This window comes from Caloenas nicobarica, chromosome 2 (assembly GCF_036013445.1).
Source record: "Caloenas nicobarica isolate bCalNic1 chromosome 2, bCalNic1.hap1, whole genome shotgun sequence".
Taxonomy (NCBI): domain Eukaryota; kingdom Metazoa; phylum Chordata; class Aves; order Columbiformes; family Columbidae; genus Caloenas; species Caloenas nicobarica.
Window position 1 is genome coordinate 19,419,870 of NC_088246.1, and position 17,737 is coordinate 19,437,606.

General features: G+C 41.2%; 1 protein-coding gene across 2 annotated transcripts in view; it reads right to left on the reverse strand.

Moving 5' to 3' along the window:
• KIAA1217 (KIAA1217 ortholog) overlaps window positions 1–17,737 on the reverse strand; it is a 355,643-nt gene that overhangs the window by 208,332 nt on the left and 129,574 nt on the right. Inside the window, exon 1 of one of the 2 annotated variants that reach the window (XM_065628995.1) lies at window positions 3,336–3,387. The exons of the other annotated variant lie outside the window; for it this stretch is intronic. The gene's annotated coding sequence lies outside the window, so the exon portion shown is untranslated. Of the gene's footprint in view, window positions 1–3,335; window positions 3,388–17,737 lie in introns of those variants that run through there. 2 annotated transcript variants of the gene reach the window in all.

A 17,737-nucleotide genomic window follows, 5' to 3' on the forward strand; every position in this document is an offset into this window, starting at 1 on the left:
ATAATTCTGTTGACTTTGACTTAAAGCCCTTGAAAACCCAATACATTATGATTTTTAGGCAAAGCGAAACTCTAAAGGCAAAATTTAATGTAGCTCGGTAATATCTACACAAGGTGGTTCCCAGATATATATAACTTTATTAATGTGTTTTAACTTCTATTTTATAAACATAAGGCCTTATTGTGTCCTAAAAAGACAGCGTAATTTACTTACACACAATATAATACTTTAAACACGTTAGGTAAAAAAAGAAAAATGTAATCAAGGTTTATTTTTTTCATGAACCCTACACACTTACTTAAGTTTTAAACCAGTATTGCTCTACTAACCTGATCTCTCTCAGTCTCCTGCTGGCTTATTTTACCAATCCTCAGCTGCTGGGCCTTAAGAGCTTCTGCCACCCTTACACAAATTCTGTGCAAGTCCATTCACACTCTCACAAACCTTGCACAAACCCAGCACCACTCCGTCAGAGTGCCAGCTGGTGATTTCTGCTACTTGGCCACCACGTAGCGATGTGATCAGCCTGCTCTCCAGAGGTGTTTTGCAGACCCTGCGTACAGGCTGCTGCAGCAGTTTACCCCCATCTGCACTGCTCCTCCAACACTAAATTAAACCCAATGGTTTTGCACCCCAGACAGGTGGGTTTTGGCTGCTGTGGTTCTTCCTGCAGTGCCAGCCCCAGGCAGGGGGACAAGCGGCGAGGAAAGAAGGCGCAAAAGGCACCAGGTGCTCTGGGCTTTGCGGCAAGCAGTGAAAGTATTTTGTCATGTCACTCTGCAGACAAGGTGACACACAAATAGCTCCAGTCAGTGTGGAAGGGAACGACTGTCTCTTCCCAGATGTGAAAGCAAGAACAAAGAAGTTTGGCAGAGAAAGTCTATAAAGCAGTAAAGCTTGAGGAGAAAGCTTAGGGGGGGCATTTATGGGTTATGTTTGCTATTTAAATTAAAGATAGGCAGTTTTGAATATTTATGGTGTCTACATATTCTGCATTTTGAGGCCGATAGGAGGTCTTGGGTTTTGGCTGTTCTTTAATGCTTTTAACATCAGACACAGATGTAGAACAATTTAAAAAACACTTTCAAAGTACTGTCATGTGAAAGCTTGTTTACAAGTACAAAAAGAATTGCCTTTCAATACACTTCTCAGTGCTTGGAATGACAACGGATGCAGTTCTATTTAAAGAAAGAGGCAATTGTAAAAATTCCGAATACCTGAAACACAATAAAAGCACCCAACACATTTTACAGACAAATTACGGATTTTATTTCAGGATTTCAAACAGCAGGATAAAAATGAAAGTAAGGCACATGAATTCCTGAAATTTGTCTAGGATATAGTTTAAAAGTTGAAAACCAGAATTTCATTCTCAAGAAATACAAAGGCCCAAAGTTACAGGAAAATAAAGTTATGTTAAAAAAGTGAAATAAAGTAAATACTGCAACCTTTAGTTATTTGACACTTCTCAAAAAATTTATAAAATGTATAAAGTCATATAGATAGGCTGGAAAACAATATGACATTCTCAATTTATTAATGAACTTTGAAATATCCCATATATACAACCGTATGCACAAACACATAAAGCTACAATCACGTTTCACAGCATGTCGCTCCCTCTCTATAAGGTTCATCATCGATTAAATTATAAACTGTAACAAGAGGGACAAGAATTTCCTGTACAGCATGTGGTATAATGGTCCGCTGAATTCTGGTATGGGTTTCAGGCTACTACTCATAATATAATAAATGATACTTCAAAACGGGTTGCAGAAATCCTCTCTCAGTTAAATATTTAATTTTCATTTTAAAGTAGTAATAATCTTATTAAATGGCTGCATGAATGAAACGAACATTAATAGTATCTCATTTTGGCATACACATCTGACAGGCATCTTTAAGAAATTCAAAGCAGGTGATACTGTCTGTGATAAAAGTGAAAACAAATCCCACCTGGCCAAGTTCCAAAGCAGAATGTGGGATGGGATGAGACACTCAACACCAGAATGCGTCTCTTCTGAAAGGGTAGCACATATGTGACAGAGACAGTATGTGAGGGTGGCACACCTGGGTATATAAGCAGCTTCATGAGCAAACTAACTTCACACCTGCAGCAACATTTTTGGCTTGAAAGGGCTTGCAAAGAATACCTTGATAAGTTATCTGGTGGAAGATGTTTCTTCCATCTCCAGGTTTGTGGGGTTTGGTTGTTTTGTTTTGTTTTTTTTTAATTTTTGGAGGGGTTTTTTTGTTTGGATTTTGGTTTGGTTTTGGTTTTTGTTGTTGCTTTTTAAATTTTTTCCCCCTCTTTTACTAATTATTTTCTTTTGAGTTCTGCTGCACAAAAGTTTAAAAGGAGAACAAATGTGAATTTTCCACAGTTCGAGACTATTGAGGTGCAGAGCCTTTTTGGCATTTGCATAACAGCTCCTACAAGGGGTCTGTTAGCAGCAGTGGGTTCCCGAATGTCACAGGGACAGCCAAGGAGCTGGCAGGGACCAGATGGTGCCAGACCTGGCTGAGATCCTGGGCTTTGTCTCCTTCACTCATGCAGCCTCCTCCTCCCTGGCCAAGCCCTGTGCGGGGCAAGGAGGGAGCAAAGGGACTTCAGGGGTCCCACTTTGCTTCAGCACAGCCCCGTGAAGCACCAGGAGCCCCCTCACTGAGCGACAGAGAAGCACAAGGGTCTCCATCTCGTCTCCATCACCCCCGTCTCCGCTGCCCACAGCCCCGAGCGCCAGCTGCTCCCAGCACAGCAGCACACACTGCTGGGTACCGCACAGAATTGGGTGTTCCCCGAATGCTGCTCCACTTTCAATTTAAGTGAAAGAGAAATGCATCTAGACAAACACTCTCCTAATACGCTCACCTAGGATACCTAGCTCTGCCTTGAGGGTTTGGATTGCCCTGCTGTTGGTATTTAAACAGGGCCCTTGATTCAAAATTATTGATGGAAGTACCCTAAAGCAACCTGAAACATCTGAAAAGGTAAGGACATTATAGATGCGTGGATGGGCAAAATTACCTCTCTCAATCCAAGCTTCTGGATAATGAAATGCACTAATGCCTCTTGGAGGTACCTCATCAGCTTAAACCGATGCTTTGTCATGCAAGCGGTAACTGATCTGCTACCGTTTTCTTTTCTAACTGAGCAATTCACCCCGGTGGTGTCACCAAATTAGTATCTACTGAGTTCAAAGCTATGCACGATTCCCACAGTTTCCCCACCCTTTAACAAAGAAGATAAAATATACTATGTCTGCAATACAATGAAATTCTAGATAATAACAAGATGCATGAAATCAAAACTTCACAAAATTTTTTTAACTTACTGAACTCTTCTCCTTCTCCAGCAGAGCGTTCTGCACCAGCTATTAGCAACAAGAAGGGAATTTCCTCCTCCTCAGACTATTCTTGAAATAGATTGCAGTAAGCCTTCCTTTCCAACCCCAGCCTTCAACAGCGAAAGGAAGCAACTCTCAACCTACAGGCAGGAACAACCTCAGAACGAAAAAAAAAAAAAGAAAAACAACCAACCAAAAACCAACCAACCAAACAAAAACCAAAAAACCCCAAACAAAAGAAACTACAAACCAAAAAAACAACCCCCCTCCCAAAATTTTGGCTACCACTTTAATAAAGGTCAACACAGCCGTTTAAGAAAGATCTCTATGAGCTGCTTTAAAAGACTTCCTACTGCAGAAACCTAAATCATAGCGTATAGCTTACTTGTCTTTCCTTTCAAGTCCGGAAAGCTCTTTGTTAAGATCACTTATAGTGAGGAAACAAGTTTTCACTCACTCTGTATGTATATTTTTATAAACCAGTCTTATAAATAAACGTGACACTTTATGGAGGGCAGTAGTGGACAGAATGCCTTTGCCATGAATATTAAATGCACATCTCTACATCAGCCCCACATACCCTGGCAAGATCTGGAAATGTACCCCATGTGATAGGGGCAACAGTCAGAAAACAAAGAACAACAAGACTCAGGTGGTAACAGCCTCCATACAACTTTACTGCAAGCAGCTATCATTAATAGGCAAGGAAAAGGCAAAATGTCTACTGAGTGGCTGTATAAATGTGCACTGCACAGCATTGAGGATGCTCATTTTGAAGATCTCAATTAAAGGGAAATCAAGTCAATAGCTAACCCATATGCTAGACTGAGGTCAGCATTGTCCACAGCAATGATGAGAGGTGGGCATTAGCCCACTTGTCACACTGCTGACTTCAGTAACTGAGAAAATACAGGGGTCCTTGGGTTTTTGAGTTTGTTTGGGGTTTCGGTTAAAGACACAATGTTATCTGTCTCTTCTTCGTTTCCTCAGCCTGGACCAGATCCATTCATCTCCGCTCATGAGACTCTCACTTAGAGATTCCTCTGTATCATTACGGGATTTTAGCAAAGAGAGGCTGGTGCTGCAGCCCCAGCTAAAGCAACATCAGCATCACTTACAGTCTTAAGAAGGGTAGAAGGCCAGAATTGCCTCTGGGTAGTCCCTGCCTTCACCCTGGGATCTGATAATGAAACCTGGAAGCTCTGCTGTGCTATGAGCACTTCAGCCTTGATGTAACCTTCCCAGCACTCTTCTATGGAGATCGTGTGGACAAAGAAAGTTCTCCACAAAATTTTCAGTAGCATTGGATGGACAATCACAGGCATCCTCAACATATCATGCTACTTCTGGGTTTACCAGTCCCTTACTCTTGTCTTTTTCTGACCTTGCTATATACTTGAGAAACAGAGAAACCATGATCTAGCCTTTTAATATTTATATGCAAGACAGAAGTATTCTAACACCACCACAGAACCATCACCTTCCATAAAAAGCAAAAGATAAAGGAAGTTCTTGAGGACACACAGTCCTCCCCGCACCCAATCAATTTAGGACGATCTGATCCATGATCAGGAAGATAAAAGTCCTCTGGACCTCTCTATGGAGGTTTTATTTGCTCTGTCAGGAGCCCAGGCTGCTTGTTCAGGCATTGAAGTTAGATGATCAGAAATCATCTTTGAGAATAACAGACTAAACTGGAATTCATCCCTGATTCAAAGCCTCAATGTAACAAAATGCCTTTTTACAATAGAGAAATGCAGATTATGGGCAGATGCTCCATCAATGCAAAAAGAATGAACACAAACTGAAAACAGAAACTTGGAAAAACAAAGCATGCAGGAAATCCAGAAAGAACAGTGTTGGGGTCAATGTGACAAAGGAAAAGAGCTGAAATTGAAAGATACTCTCTATTGGGAAAAGTATGAAGAAATACAGGAAAAATATTTCCAAAGGTATCTGGCAAAGAAATCCTTCATTAGGAAGCAGGGAAATAACACTGAGCATGCTTCTAGGAGAAATGCAGGGAGAGGTGTTTGATGGCTCGTGGCTACCTGCCATCTGATTAGCAGTGAGAGCTCCTACCATATAGGCAGAAAGTATCAAAATGCACCAACATACTGAAATCCTGTCCTGGGAAAACATGTGACAATACTTTAATTAACACTGGCGATGTTTGCCCTTCCCAAAACGTCAATAAAATTTGTTACAGATCTATTCAGTTGTTGATGACTTTTATTTCATATGAGAAAAAGGAGTGCCGTCTCAGACTAATTAGTTTCCATACCAAAATCCATGTTCATCTAAATACCAGACTAAATGCTAACAGATGCTGTCTTGATTTCACACTTATAATCCAAGACAGCCGTTCCCAAAGTAGGGTCCCAAGCTCCATAGGGCCTGTCGCAGGTTACTCAGGTCTCTGCAAAACTGAAATCTCATTTTACAGTGCCCAGAAAACATCTTTGGGGAGTAAAGAGAGTGCAGTTAGCCTTCCTATACCCATGGATTTTGACCCTGCTTGGAAGAGAGATGGAAGAGGGTCATGGCAGGACCCAGGAACAGGCTGCATCCACAGTTTGCATGAAATTGCTATTTAGCAGTGAACAAACTTTCCATAATACTCTTTACAATAGCCTCATTTTACTCATCATGTTATCTCTGATTGTGAAGTTACAGAAGGTTTGTTTACTGCTGCTAATACTTTACTTTTTTTTAATGAAAACCATTCCTGACTGCAGCCTTCTCTGTGAGAGCCACTCTGCACACAGCCAGGACGTGGGTGGGGAGAAGCAGCTCAAATGGAGACTCAGAAGTTTCATTCCAGTTCTCTCAGAAACCTGATGTGTCCCTGTTTTGCCTTATTTCCCCTCTACTGGTGTAACCTCTGACAACCTGCTAGGACTACACATGCATGTTTTGCCACAGCTGCTACCAAAATATCCTTTGAAGATGTAACCTTGAACTTCTCAAGAATAGTCCCTTTAACTCATGGCAAGGGAAAGCCACGGACAGAAATCCAGTCACAGGATAGCCCAGTGACAAAAATGTGTGCGCTTTGGTGAGTTCTGTGGTGACAGCACAGTACCTGGAGCTTCTCCAGCCCAAGAGCAGATGAAGACCACAGGACAAGAAGCAGATGCTCAGGTTATTCTCTTGGATTTGAGGCATTTAAAACATGCCATGTGTGGGTACTACCAGCTGTCTCTGTCTCACTGCTGGTGCGGGATTGATGGGCTCTGCAAGAGGATGGCAGTAAATGTGATGCTGAAGATGTGGGCATTACTCAGAGCTAGAGACTCATAATAACAAAGAAAGACTGCTGAATGTCTCAAAAGGAGGTTTCTAAGATTACAAGCTTTTTAGAGTCATTTAACTTAAATTCTTGCTCTGATTTGGCTGCATCCCCACAACAGACAAGGACAAAATATAGCCACTATTAAATGACACAGGAGCTGCACAGTACTTCGAGTATTTTTGTCAAAGTAAGGAAGGAAAAATCTTGTAACTTAAGAGCCCGCTAGAATAAAGAGAATTCCAGGAGTGGGTTCAATAGCAAGCAAAAGCCAAATGCTGCTTTAGACTGGTGACAACTGAAGTAGAACAAAACATAGGAGAGAAAGGAGCCTGGGAAGATGATCCATTAAAAACAATAATACAAAATAAATAAAATTTAAAAACAATAAATTGAACATTCATTACAGTGAAAAAGAAGAGCATCCTTCTTCAGGTACAAGACTATTATGAGGATATTTCTGTAACATTATAATTGTTTTACTGCATTAATATACCTTATTAAAAATAAGGGACATTGACTGGCATAAGGATGAAGCTCAGTAGTAAATGTGTGATCCAAAAATACAAATTACAGATAAATAAATGGTTACTGAAATTTCCAGAAAATGTGTACACATCACTTGAATAAGAATAGAGAGGTAGAATGGACACAAAAATGGACCTTTGAAAGACAGTGAAATGCAAGAGATGTGACCCCTGAAGACATAATAGAAATGGGGGGAGGAGTGAAGGGGAGTGTGAATGTTGATGCACAGAACCTGCAATGTCCTGAGGATGAAGAGCAGAGAAGAGGAAGAATGTCTAATTGTAATTAAAATCAATATCATAACTCCAGATGTGCTGGATCTGATATGGATTAGAAACAGGACTCCTATTGTAAATCTCTCGAGAGAGGGAACAAAGCATGGCAGCGAAGAACGATGCAGTTCCTGAAATACAGATCTATTCTGGAACCACCCATCTGACTTACAGACGCGTGCGTGCCTTGGATGAGGCACCAGCTGCTACTGGGATTTTTCACGAGTGATGGACAGCCTGAATGCACAGGGCACCAGACTATCCTACCTACCCAGCTGCAAAAGCAATTCTAGGTTGATTTATTAGTATTATTATTATTACATGGAAGTTTGCAGTGCTGTTACACACACGATAAGAGTGTTGCAAATATTTAGTGCTCAAAGCCATGAATTTACCTCATGTGTGCACTAACGTACAATGGAAAAACGCATGGCTCCATTTATGCTGTCTTCTTTTGCCTTTTACTACAAAACTGAGGAAAAAAAAAAGATTGCTCTAAACAGAAATACATTATTAGAGTTTGAAAGCAGATCTCAGAGAAAGCAACTCAAGTCTTCAAGGGAGAAAAAGCCAGCTACTGAGAAGCGAAGGAAGAAGCAGCCACAAACATCTAAAAATAGAAAGTCCAGTAGGAAGTTCCCCTACAGAGATTTAATCTGCTATTGTACTCAGATCCTGGCATTACGAGTTAAAATCTACAAGAAGCTATCATCTTTAATACATCATCTCCTTCCTACTGTTCTTTAAAGCGAAGAAGCTGATTAAACATCCTGCCACACTCCAGTAACCTTAACAGTGCATTTCTTCATTTCACACTGTAAAAGGTCAGTCACATGTTAAATTGCCCTTGTTTGTGTGAATTTACACTCAGCACAGGACTAAGTCAATAAAGGTTGTACTTCTGGTCTTCCCAACAAACCAAACACTAAAAAGTAGCAGATGGCGTCTCATTTCAGAGAGATGTTAAAAATTCAAGTATTTCTCACTCTTTTAAAAAGTTTGACTTTTACGTTTGCTTAGTAAAGTTCCAGATCAACTAGTTTGCTATATTTCACTAGAATATTAATATCTCTCAAAGCACTAAAAAAGCTAACACTGTTACCCTCATTTTGTAAAGTGGATAAGAATCTTAAATGTTACAGCTTTATAGTTCCTTAAAATGTAAGTTTAAACTCCAGAAGAAAGTTTTAAGGCTTTTAATGAAAAGAATAAAACCAACAATAGAAATGTGAAAATATTAGACATCTAGCATATATTAGAATTTATTTTCTTGAAGAACTGATATTACTCCATACACACCTCTTTATGAACAGCTGAACTGCTGACTGGAAAAAGGTAATTTCTGTAATGCTGCCAAAATCCCATTTGCAAAAAAGACTTGGTTTTAATTTTATGGGAAATACAACTGTGTGATCTGCGAAGAGCGATTTTTGAGATCGTTGCTGTTGTCTGACAATTCTTTAAGGCTTTTATGTGTTTGGGTACCTGTTGAAGTCAGTGGGAAAACACATTTGTTTTTTTAAAGTCACAAGGTTGGAGCCTTTGCTGCGTAATGCTTTTCACACGGGACATCCAGGGATGGGTCCCAAACCACACTTTTAATCACTTCCCTCTCACCCTCATGAAAATAAAAACACAAAAGTAAGTTTCTCCAGATTGTCATGATGGCACATGGGAGATGGGGGGACAATATTCCCAAACAGAGAAACATGCTGGCCATAGCCATTTCAACCCTTGTAGTACAGGAGACGTTTCAAGTGGTGAGGGGTAAACACTCTTTGCACTACAGGAATGAGACATTTCTGGCTAAGGAAAGGAGCGATGGACCAAACAGCTTCCTGATGTGCACAGTAAGTATGAAAACTGAGCTGGTCTTTGAGTTGGAAACTGGCAAATCTGTGAGTGCGATTCCAAATGGCTGCTGTCTGGGAAAACAAGGGGGTTGGACTGGACACAGGAGTCCTCCTCCAGCTGTGGACTGCTAAACAAACCCGAGATGCTAGAACTTCAGAGCAGCCCTAATGCCAAGTATGCGGGCTGGGGAGCTCCAGCAGCCCCTGGCACCATCCTGCCCTCCCTCCCTATCCCCCAGCCCAGAAGAACTGTGAGGCACCCTGCACTGCTGCAGGTCAGAAGATGTTCTACGGATGAAACCTGTGTTGTATTTGCAGTACCACTAGGGTCACCCAATACAGCCTGCACCATAATCATAGTGGACATCCATACTCTGCTTTTCATTTGCATTTGACAGATTCCACGAAACTCAGGACTGACCTCCACAGCAACTCCCTTGTTTTTATATACAACACGTACAGTGACCTGGATGAGTAAACGGATGGACTCTGTGCCACACCACAGTACATCAGCTCCGCTTTCTTACCTGCATTACAAACGTAACCCAAACCTTTAAACTACCCTCCCCCTTCCCTTTTCATTAGGCTTGAAAGCAATAAGAAGCACCGTGCTTTGGTGCACAGTTAGGTTGTCCCCTTGGTACATGTGACAGTAAGGACAGGCAATTATTTACAGCTATCCATGGTTAATAGTGCACACAGAACTCCTGATTACAGAGGAAGCATAAATCCCATCCTCATGGCATAAAAAGGCAATATATCATGATGCAAACACACAATGTACGTATTGCTCTCGGTATTTACATTTGGTAATGCTTGAATCTAATAATACAACATTATTATCCTATTAATACAGTGTTTATATAGAATGTCCTTTTACTGTACTGACAAAGAAAAGAAAACAATTCTGTATTGTGAAACAACTGGGCGAGGTACTACCGGAGCATCAAATTCCATATTATTTCTAAACAAGATGGACAGAACTCCTTGTCTACTGCCTTACTGCATTTCACACTGTGTGACACACACGTCTGCCACCCAGAGACACTGGGCACAGGCACAGCAAGCATCAGAGATGATGGCACAGGCTGATGGCACCCCCAGGATGAGAAGGGAGAACATCTACAAGAGCCCATCAAAAGGCAGCCACCTTCCCAGAGATAGGAAATGAAGTAAACCAGACGTGTAAAAGAGAAGTAAGCTGAAGGCTGCTTTCGCACAGATGTGGCTGCTGGGGAGCCACCTGCACAAGGACTGACCTTCCCCACACAACCTGTCCCCAACTCAGCCCCACGGTGTTTTTCTGCAATGGAGGAGCTTCAATATGGAAGAGAAATTAGATAATGATTTTGTTTTAAATTCTGGGCTCCCAAGACATAAGCCATAGCTTCATGAACTTTAATCTCGCTTGAGGTGGTCATGTCACTACAAGATGACATCACTTCTCTCAGCCGCTCACTCCCAGTCCCTGTCCCCGCAAGCTTCTGCACAGCCACACAGTGAACTGTGACAGGTCAGGGAACTGACCCTGCCGAAACTAACCTTTTTTGAAAAAAACTGATTTCCTCCCCCGCCCACTGGGTTGGTGGTTTCACTGCAAAACATAACTCACACGGAGACTCTATTAGAAAGGAGGAAATGATTAATTGTAAATTGGGTTAAATTCTAAAACAGTGAATTGGTAAAAATATTATCCCATATACTTTATTGGAAAGCTAACTGTAATTTTCCCCACCAGTTCTGGTGGCAATATGAATCTCTTTTTATGCTTTTAAGTTAATTTACATTTTCTTTGATATTGCACCTGTTGGGGACACTTAGTAGGTGTGCTGACTGTAAGGCACAGAAAATAATTACTTTGCTCTACTTGGCAGATATAGCCTGTAGGTTTGCTGGTCTCACTACATCGAATCTTGTCAATCTCAAAAGCAAAGCAGTCTTGAACATGCTCAAGTCTGAGTCAAAGCTCTTACTCCCCACAAAAATGTAACCACTTCTGGTGCACCATATGGCAGCAATCCTGTGTCAGCAACACTGTACAATAGTTTTTCAGAAGAAGAATGAAGAGGAAGCTATCTGCTTGAAACTGAAGAGAGATTTATCCCACAAAAGTATGCAACACATCATTACCCAGACCGGAACGAAGGCAGGACATCAGCACTCAAGTGTTATGGGAACTTTAACAGTGAAGGGTCAGGGATTCGATCTGATGTCCAAGCAAAATGCCAGTTATAGTTTGTGCAATGCCATCAGACAGACAATGCATTTTTGCTGAGAAACTATTAATTTAATGTTATGGAAGCAAAATATTCAGCTACAAGGTTCCATTATACTTGGAGCCTTTGACCCTGGTTTATCCTGGAGTTCAAGCCCTGATAATCTATGTGCTTGAAGCTCATCTCAGTGGATAATGGAAAATTCTGCTCCATTTCCTCTGGGACTCCATGCTCATTAGTCACAGCATACCAATTAAAAGCTTTGTTAGAAAACCAGAGGAATGTGACACAGCACATGTACAAACCAGGAAGCTTCATTCACATCTACCATGGATGAATGCCTCTGTATGGAAAGCCAAGCATCGCATTAGCAGGTCGTGTGCATCAGCATGCAAGATCAACAAAAGACGTGCAAGAATTTTTAAGTCAGCACTCTCAGTAAGCAACGGATTTTCATTTTGAACAATGAGAGTTACAGTATTTTTCACAGCCTATACCTTCCTTCTAACCAAAGGTAATGTAAAATATTTTAAAACTTCTGTTTTCTTGCATTGTTACTTTGGCAATCATCTAGTAGGATATTCACTAAACATCACCACCAACTACCGACTAGATTCTTTTCCTAACCATCAGAGGTGAAGCTGGGGTTAGTGCTCAGCTACTTATGAACTAGAACAACAACCATTTTCAAAAGGGATTATTGCCACTATGAACCACTGTCAAGTATCTGTAACAGCAATTCTCAATTAAGGAAAGAATAGGACTCAGCGTCTGTGCTCTGATCATGCATTTAATAACTGACTCTGCCTCAATCAAAACAAAAGTGGGATTTAACACGCAGATTTATTTTTGCAAGAATTTGTACCGCAGTTCTGCATTAAACCATTTTAACACAGAACTTGCAAAATAATGGTCAGCTATAGCTGTGAAAAATTCAATTGGTTACGTTTTATTAACCCTTAATTCTATTCCAGCATTATCCCCACAGTGAACGAGTGGCCCCCAGGAGGTTTTAGGGTTAACAACTCCGATTGGCAGCATGCTATAAACCCAGCAGAAGCAATAGCTCCACCTTTCAACTTATATTTTCATTTTGACATTTCAAATGCAGCATAATGGTGATGTTTAGCATATTTCTTATATTATAGACAGAATACTTTGTAAAATATTCCGTCTGTGACAAGGATGATCACATTATGAAAACTGCAGCATGAATGATGCATCACAGAGGAGAATATATTTTTGGAGGATGAGAGGGTCTTACAGTCAGTTGGAAGGACCTTAGAGGAGGGATTTAGCACATGCTGGAGCAAAGCCTTTGTTGTGGACAGCAGACCTTCTTTGCTTCCAGCATCCCTGCATCCCATCATGCCCCAGTGAAGCCCATGCCACCACTGAGCCCACGATCTGCTCCTATCTGGGACCTCCCCACTCCCACCCACCTCTGTGGTTGCTCAGACAACTGGTTCAAGGAACCATCCAGTGAAAAACTAACCTAACTTAAAAAAAACCAACCCAAACCAAAAGAAAACCCCAAACAACAACAACAAAAAACCACCACAAAAACAACAACAAAAAAACCAAAAAAAATCCAAAACAAAACCAAAAAGAAACAAAACAACAGAAATAAATCCTCGGGCGACTAGCTCTCACTTGGACCTTACTAATGCCGATCACTGGCTGGGTGGTAATGGTCCCCAGGTAACCAGCTCCAGCAGTTCTGTGGCTGCACTGGGATCCCATTTGCGCACACGGCTATGGCAGCTCCTGTGTCCTGGTGGGGACCAGGACTCTTCCCCACACAGGGTCTGGCCAAAAACTCAGTGGAGTTTATTTCTGCTCCAGCACAGTGGGAAAGTCACTCTTTTCCTGCTCTTTTTCTTGCCAGCACATTCCTACATCCTTCACCCTCAGTGAGAGCAACCCACCTACTGGGGCCATAAGCCAAGGTGGTGGCCATGTCCCCAGCACCTCTGCAGCCCCCGCTCTGCCCTGGGGATCCAGGCCATAGCAAGGGACAGGGACAGCCCCTGCCCCATCTCACCATAGCACAGCACCAGGAGGTAGCCAGGGGGAATGAGGGGAGAAGTGGTCCTGCGCTTACTAACCTGAGCATCACCAAGAATTGTTGGCTATTGGCGCTGGTCCCACCAAGCATAGGAAGAAGCCAAACTTTTATCTTTAAAGCTTTGTCTTAACTCAGCCTCCTTTCTTTGTACGTACAAGTAATCGTGGCTGAATTTGGGACCACTTAAACTAAATTTGCTTGTATTGTAGGAAGAAAATGTCCACTTGGGCAAAAAAACCCCAACAGTTAACGAATCCTCGCTGTGAGGAGCGGTGGCACTGTGCTCCCTTGCTGAAGGAGTGGGCTCAGTTGGGCTCAAGGCACTCTGTGGGGCCAGGCTGAAATCACGTCCACCTCGGCAGACCACAGCCCCACCACGCTGCAGGCTCTGCCCACATTTTCTGCATCACACATCATGGACACCAGGGGAAAATCTCAAAACAACTTGTGAAGAGGATGGCATCTCCTCTCTCCCCATGTGTCGGAGGAACTCTGTGAAGCAAAGCTGATGACAATTCCAAAGGAAGCGAAGCAAGGTAACACAGGTTAACAGGCTGGGTCCTTCTCTTCCCCCAGATCCTCCCAGGCACAAGTGACATTTTCTCTAAGAAAGGCTGTGTTTTTCCTCACCTTTAGATCTCTTGTGAAGCTGCTCAATGGTGTATTTAGTGAAGGTAGAAAGACAACATGAAAAGACATATTACAAATGTATTTCTATGAATTCAGAGAACAGGGTTAAAGCTGCTCAAAACTCCTATTTTTTCCACCAGTTTTCACAGAACTTTTGTTATAAATCCCCATCCTACGTGGGAGGTGTGGGGAGTAGATGAAGTAGAAGCCCTTGAAAATATTTTGTGGCATTTGAACCTAAAGGGCTAAGAAGTTCTTGAGTTTAGTATATCCCTGTCCCTGTCCCCATCCCCTGTGAAATCCAAAGTAAATTTTTGACTCTTCATTTGCTTCTTGGATTTTGAGTATTTAAGTTACAGCAAGGTAATAGTTCCCCATTTTTATTTTGTAACTCTGATGTTGAGATTCTTCTTTCTTCTCCTGGAATCAGAGGTTTAAATCCATTTTTATGATTCCAGCTGCTGGAACACCAAGAAAATCAAAAGCTGGAAAAAGACATGAGATTTTTTTTTTCTATCGACACCAAAGACGGCTTACTTAAAACAATGCATTTATGAGTTCACAGTCATACTAAAATAAATTAATAAGTAATTTAAAAAATTTCCTTCCCCAAATGTCTGTTATTTTGGATCAGTTTGATAGCTGCTAACACACCATACTAATGTTAAGTACTTGCAGGAAGGCAATTTTCTCTTTATGTTCACCAGGGCAGGTCACACATAGTCTCCCACTGAAGCAAAGTATCTGCTCTTTTATTACTCTAATTTCTCATGCTGCCTTTCGACATTGTGTTTGATGAATACAGCTGCAAGTAAAAGTTAGACTGTTATCTTGAGATAGCTATAATCACATTCAATGACACATTAAACATATTCTCTTTTAAAATGGAATTTTATTTTAGTGTAAGCCAAAAAAAATCAAAACCTAGCAGTATGTGCCTATCCTCTAATCTCTTACTTAATATATGTATATAGACAGGTTGAAGTAGCTTACCCATTTTCATCATCAGAAATGTGAAAATAAGTTTCAGTATACAAAACTAATGAATCCGCAAAATAATCCTTTCCTGTACAGGGAAACTATTTCAGCAGCAGAAGACCAAAGAAAAAGTACTTACTTGCAATTCTCTTGTTAAAATAATCCAGAGTTTCCAGTTAATAAACAAATATAAAGCACCTGAGATTTATTTGGGTTTTTTGTTTCCTTAGGGGGTCATGAAATCTTCTGAGCTTCTTCACATTACATTTCTCATCATACCCCATTCTAGCTTAAAAAAAAAAAAAACAACTGTTATTAAAAATATGTATCTGTCTAATGGATAAAAACGTAAGCTAGCAGAGTCACCCTGAGCCTTTGAATGGGTGCCTTGTTCTCCCAGTGACATTTATCGTCACCTCACATCATGTTACAGCAGTGTGAGGCATCTGAAGGAAAACGAAACAGGCTCTGAAGTTGTGTGTGTGAAAGGATTTCCTGCTGCTGCCTCCCCACCGAGGCACAGATTCCAACGGTGAGGAATTGACCCGCCTGGGATGTCCATTCACGGGCACCCAGAGCAGAGCCTGGCAACGGAGTGATGCGCCTGCTGCCTTCTGTGCCCTCCCTGGTCCTGTGCAATGCTCATCCCCAACACCAAAGGGGCATTTTCTGCCTTCCAACATTTTTCACATTCAGAACTTAGTGATTTTTCTAATCACATTTTAGTTTATAAAAACACATAAATGTATATTTGTGTTGCACCTTGAGTCTGTATTTCACTGTTTGTTTCTCTTCTTTCCTGCTTGCAGACCTCTGTCTTTCCCCTCTATCCTTATCTAAGATAAGCAGCTGCAGGTTACACACAGTACCTTGCAAAAGCATGATCTGGAAAATTAATTCTTGAAAAGATTATTTTTTTTTCTCTCCCATCACAAATATGTTTCTGCTTCTGGAGATGATGTGTTTCACTTTGCAAACAGAAGGGGCTCTGCCTGCTCTGGCATACAGGAGCAAAAGGAAAACTGCACACATCCCAGCACAAGAATAATTCTTATTGCCAAAGCAACATGGTCTGTCATATTGATGCAGCTGAACTCTCAGAAAGTAAACGAAAAAATCCTCTTCAAAAAAGCCCAAACAAAAGACACAACAACAACCATCCCCATTCTCTAGTCTTTGCAATACCAGCCTGGTCATTTGAAAACAAAGGAAATTTCTACTGCTTATTTTGACTAGTTTTTAAATGCTTTTTCCTTATGTTTTGCACAGAGTTGAAATTAGATGCAAAGGCCTGTCTTTCAAATGCAGTTATACAAACCAGGGGGAAAACCCCCTCCTTGCCTGCCTTCCAACTCATGGTCCAGTGCAATGGATACCTTTCCAAAGAGGGCTCCACACCTCTGTCCTGAAGAGGCTTGTCCCGCCATCCTGTACCAGCACCCTACTGTGTGCAACAATCAGTAATTTTCCTCTTGAGGAATCAGATAACCTTCCCCTTGGCCTCTAATTTTTTCAAAGTTTTCTTTCCTGCCACCAGCCTCCTGTGTCACACACGTGCTCTTCTGCTTTTCCATTGCCCAGACCATGGCTGCAGACAAAATCCATCCAGCCACTTTGATCTCCCTCAAGAGCAACCAACTTTATATTATGCAATCACAGGAAGAAAACTGGCAAACCTCCCCCCCTCCATTATTTTAGGAAATATGTTGTCTTCTGGCCTCCACAGCATTCAGCCTGACCACATTGTTTTTATAGCTATGGACTTGGCCATCAAAGCAGCTTTAACTTTTCACTGCTAGGACCATGTTCACTCATTCTCAGTGCATCCAAACACAGAGTGGTCCATACCACAAAGAAATATGGGGTAAACATTAATGACAGAAAGAAAAACATGCATAGGAAACAGCAGAAACAGCAAAAACTGAAGCCAGCCACTGCAGTAAGGGGAAATAAAACCTTTTACAATGGGGAGAATAAGAGGTGGGAGAGATGAGGGAGGACAGAGGCAAGATAAGAAAGTAAGATGAAATAAAGCTAAGGGAAAGAAAAACATGAGCACAGTGAACAGAAATAAGACTTTTAAATCTTGAATACAAGACAAATTTTGATGGTCCGTGACACATGCAACCACAAATTTTATTATACAAACCTATTTTCACACGTGATGCCGAGCTAGGTACTCCACTGATACCATATTCTACTCTTGAGGCTCAGTTATTCAGGGGCTAAGACTGTAATTTACACATAGGAAGCCTATGTAATTCATATATAGGAAGTAGGCAAAATGGGAAAAGTGGAAATCCAGATATAAAAGACAGGAACTTACTTTGCTTATATCAACGAGTGTATTACCTAAAGAAAAGTTATGTAACTTCATCATTACTCAAATAAATGAGCAAATAGCAAAGCTGGCTATTACAGTTTGCTAAGGCAGGATCGCCTCTATTTATAAATTCCAAAAAGGAAATGCAAATCTTTAGATGTCCTTTCTCCTTTGCTTTAGGGGGCTTTTTAAACAAAAAATAGAATTTGATAGAACTGTCCCACTTTCAA